We start from the raw sequence: 4,999 nt of genomic DNA on the forward strand, positions 1-4,999 counted from the left end.
TGACCAGCCTTACCACACATTTCTTTTATATCACACATTTCTCACCATCTTGCTGTTGATGGTGGCAATTCCAAGAAAACCATCAGGAAAGAACCTGAGTGGGAATTCTTGCATGTCACAGCCTGACTCATGTCTGTGTGACTGGCAGTGCTCTGGCCTCCAGCCATTGGACTGTGGGTGGCACAATTCTGGAGCTCTGAATAAGAGGCTATGCTATCACAGTGCTTGTCCAGGCCAGCACTGAAGCCAATAGAAAAGGGAGGAGGAAAGAAGCAGTTGAGGGTCACCAACTTACAGGCCTTGTAAGATGGCCCTGAAACTTTTTGAGTCTTGCCCTATATTGTGGTTGAAATAATGCAGGCCATCCATCTGATCTGAAGATTTTTAATTGGTGGGTTTATTTTGTTTTATTGTAAGATTCATACAAACAGAATTCTATTTTTGTTTTCATTTACACAAACACTCAAGTATCCAAGTTCTCGTGAGTGAAACAACAAAAAGAGGTGGTAAAAGAGATTGCCTTTTGGATAGAAAGATGTAAAAGTGAGATTTTTTTCCCCCTTTGGTATTATATGGTTGGGTAAATTTAACTCAAATTTCAAGAAAGAAAAAAAAAAACAATAACGAGTTCAATCATGTGTTTGCAAAGTTGTAGAAACTATTTGGCTAAAGAATCATGTAGGGAACGGTTGTGCGAAGGTGCAAGTGATACGAAGGGCTGATAAGCCAGTGGTGGTAGTAGGTGGTGTGGAGTCAGGGCGATAACCAGGTACAGGCTCTGTCTTTGGGGGTGTCTCGTTGTGTGGTGGCCAGAGGAGTGCTCCAGGAAGCCTTCCTGACCACGAGTCTTTTTTTTTTTTAAAGATTTTATTTATTTATTCATGAGACACACACACAGAGGGATAGAGAGAGAGAGAGGCAGAGACACAGGCAGAGGGAGAAGCAGGCTCCATGCAGGGAGCCCGAAGTGGGACTCGATCCTAGGACTCCAGGATCATGCCCTGAGCCAAAGGCAGACGCTCAACCACTGAGCCACTCAGGCGTCCCCACGAGCCTTGACTTGATTCACTTGTTCTCTTCTGTGCTTCAATCCTGCTCTGCTCTCGTCATCAAACCTGCATCATAAATCGAAGTCACTGATTCACCTGTCTGTTGTGCTTGTTGGACAGTGAGCTTCCGGAGGGCAGGAATTGTGTTTTGCTGTGCACTGTGTTCACCTGGAAAGGCTGCCTAGAAGAGAGATGGTGGGAACTTAGTAGATAAAATCAAATTATAATATAGGAAACATAGCATCAGAGTTTATCATTTTGGAGTAGTAATTGTGTTTTGGTGGTTATATTCACTGCCTCTCAACAATAGGGGGTTATACTCTTCAAATTGATTAAATAAATTTATATTACATTAATACATTTCAGTCTTTATTAATTTTGCAAACTTGGACAAATTATTTAATCTACAACCTCAGGTTTTCTGCAAAGTAAAAGTGTTAGACTAGATCAATAATTCTCAGTGATGTTTGTGAGACCTATCCTGATATTCAGAGATGGGGTAGGATATATCAGGATATTTATTAGGATATTTGTGGTTTGGAAAACCATTCTCCATATCATTGTATAATTTTATATTTGGAAAAGGAAATGAAAGGTATTATTTCTATAATATTAAACAGTAGGAAAAAACAAGTTCTGGAAAATGTTGACTCCTAGGTTTCACAGAGGTTGGGAGCCGACTCTTTTTGGGAGGTTGTATTAGAATCTCTAGCACAGGTGTGGGAGGGACCATAATTTACATTATTTTATGTTTTTCAATGAGTTCAACAAATGTGAGAGATACTGCATTAATTAAGAAGAAGCTCTAATCACCTACGATTTCATCATGGCTGACATATACCTTGTTTTTTCTTTGGATTTATTGAAAAGTTCACTTACTTTCTTTTTTTTTTTTTTTAACTTATGTCATTTTGAAGAAAGGCAAAACTGTAGATCACATTAAGACAAAGCTCAGAAAAATAAAGAAGATAAGAAAACCAGTCAGACTGAGTTACTGAAGTATCAATGTGTAGAACTGTTGTTACTTCATGGACTTGCCCACATCCTTAAGGGTCGGGCAATAGCTTAATTTAATTGTAGCTTAAAAGATCCTGAAAAGAGTTGAAACACAGCATAGCATGTTTGGGTGACTGGTTGCTGCCTTTTTGAAGAACCAGAGGCTGTGTTCTCATGGTGCTTGGAGACCCTACTTGAAGGATTTCTTTAAGGGTAACTCTGCTGTTTGGTGTCTGAATGACTTCTCCATACGATGAAATACTTCCAGATCTGCACAATTCTCATACACTTTTCCTGTCATGAGTATCCATAGCCACAACAAAAGTATAAAATGATTGGAAATGCCATACAAATTAAAAAAAAAAAAAAAAGACCGAAAGGTCACCCTATTATAGCAGTTGATACACAATTGACTTCTTGCAATATCCTCTTCCTGGGGCTTTCCTCAGCTGGTTAGTGTTGGGGACAGCTGGGCTGTTTATACTCTGTAACTGTTGGACACCTGGTCCATGCTCTTCAACCCCTCTGGTACCTCGATGACTTGATCACACTCCTGTTGTCCCATGAGTCAAGTGAACCATGATATTTTTCATACTACTTATAGGCCAACGTGGGCTACTTTTACTGTCTATTTTGCCTCTGTGTATATCAGATATACAGAAGCAGAACCCATTTGTCCTGTTTTATGGTATTTTTAGCTCAGATTCGAAACTACTACATAGCTTTAGACTAAGGGCGTTGTTAAATTGTAAGCAGAGTTTATGCATTTAGAGTAGCAAGTCTAAAATTTGACTTTTGGACCTAAATCTTGAGTACTTAGAGTACTAACTCTCTTAGTTTAGAAGTCCAAGTCTTCTGAAGAGCAGATGTCAAGAAAAGATTACCTGGGCAAGAGAGTAATTGGGGGAAATGCTTGTGAAGGAGAAAAAGGGGTGGGGAGTATGAGTAGGCAAGAGCAAGCTTCAGGAGAGAAGAGATGATCTGGTTGGAAGCAGCTGCAGACCACAGTCCAGTTCTGAGAAAGCCTCAGCTATGCCAGTAGGGATCCCTGAGCTCCCTGAGCTCACATCCTATCAGAGGAGACCTGACCAGGCAGAAATGGCCCAGGTTTCCTACCCCCACTGTGTTCTCCTTGTCTGGGAGCAGCCGATGGGAAGGAGACCTAACTCTAATGCTGCAGTGGATCCAAAGTTATGTCAGTTTGAGGCTGTCAGACAGCTATGTTCCCTGCTGCAGGTGCTCTGGAAGGGAGAGTTCAAAGAGGGTAACTTCATGGCCACCCAAGTGCCTAAGCATGTGACCTGAAATCCTCAGGATCCTCAGCAGAACTTTCCAAAGCTTATGGGCATTTCCCCCCTCTTTTCTCCACGCCCATCTCCAGCCTAATGTATAGCAATTCAGTCCATTCTTAGACTCTCAGTTCCCTCAGAACCAGTTTAGGTAGAGAAGCTACACCTCTGGAGGCTCACTGTGTTTGGCTTTTTATTTCCTAGCCGATAAAATCACTCCTTAAAAAAAAAAATCCTAATTCCACAAACATTTAGGGATGAAATTCCTAGCACTGGGGTAAATACAGAGGACAGAAGATAAATCAGACACATCAACAGACCCATATCCTAGAGAGGTGCATATGTATTAGCAGAAATTTTAATAATGTGATAAATAGAAGACTAGACTGGACACAGATGGGGACTAGCTTGGCCAGCCTGGGCAAAGTCTGAGCAGAGTCCTCAAGGACAAATACAACTTACTCAGACAGAAAAATGCAGTCAGAGCAAGTCTAGGCAGAAAGAAAGTATGAGGAACGGACTATAAGAAATGGAGCATTCCTGGAAGATAAAGGGTCAGACTTAGAGGTAGGCAAGATCCAGATTTATGCTTGGGAACTTGTACTCGATGGTGTTAGCCATGGTCACAGGTGCCCTTTACAAGTGGGGCAGAGGACTTGGGTGGGTAAGACCAGGGAACAGTAGGAAGCCATTGCCTATTGAATATTTATTTCCATCCATTCACTGACATTTTTGTAGGAGGATAGGAATCCTGGGGAAAGACTTACTTACATCCAAAAGATGTGGATTCCAAACTCAGCATCACAGCTCACCATAGTTAGACCAGTCACATAATTCCAGAAAACAGACATTTCTGTTATTTAGAAGTGGGAAATAATGACACTTGGCTTGACCCCTATGGAACTATTGTGAGGATCAAATGAGCTGAGACAAGACTTTTTGTAAACTTTCAGTCTGTGAAAAGTAAGGGACTGTTATCATGTACTGCTCAGGAAATAACAGCACCTGGGAAAACCCACAGAGTGTGGTTTTGTAAGAAGTTGCTCAGCCTTCAAGGGAGAAAATGCCTGGCTCAACATTGGCCAAGAGGAACAGATCTGGGAAATTACGACATGAAGTAAAGCAAATGGGGCTTCTGTTTTGCTTCTGGAAATCACCAGTTCTTAATTGTCATTCTCATTGTTTACCCTTCCTCACCTTGGGTCGTTCTGAAATGAGAGGAAGTTTGGTCGGGTCAGGGAGTACTACTAATAAGGCAGAGGAGATGGTTCAACTTACTGGATGTAACAAATAGAAACTGAGCCACTTTAATGTGGGGAAGGTGGTAGGCTAGACATCGGGCATGTGAGTGGGCTTTCATATAAGGATGAGAAACAAGTTCAGCTTTACCAGGAAACTTTCCAACTCTTCAGGAGTACTATGGGAATCCCTGTCTTCTCATATTCCTAGGGAGAAATAGTATATATTATCAGATAAATAATATTTGCCCTTTAACTCCTCATCTGGAAAAAAAAATCCTTCCTTTATTAGCTTGGTTTTGATGATGATTTGTTCAATTCTCAGGGAAGAAGCTACTAAAAATATAATCAATATACTCAATGTTGGTGAGACCCAGAGGCCAGGCCTTATACATACATTATCAGTACACATATAAAGATATGGAAA

At 41.0% G+C, this 4,999-nt stretch overlaps 1 long non-coding RNA gene across 1 annotated transcript; it reads right to left on the bottom strand.

The window, feature by feature from the left end:
* Window positions 1–375: 375 nt before the first annotated feature.
* Window positions 376–4,761, bottom strand: LOC140636205 (uncharacterized). The gene is made up of 2 exons (XR_012033502.1): window positions 4,613–4,761; window positions 376–1,230 (listed from the first exon to the last, which is right to left on the bottom strand). It is a non-coding gene; the product is annotated as an uncharacterized lncRNA (long non-coding RNA).
* Between the last annotated feature and the right edge of the window lie 238 nt (window positions 4,762–4,999).

Source organism: Canis lupus, chromosome 7 (genome assembly GCF_048164855.1).
Source record: "Canis lupus baileyi chromosome 7, mCanLup2.hap1, whole genome shotgun sequence".
NCBI lineage: Eukaryota > Metazoa > Chordata > Mammalia > Carnivora > Canidae > Canis > Canis lupus.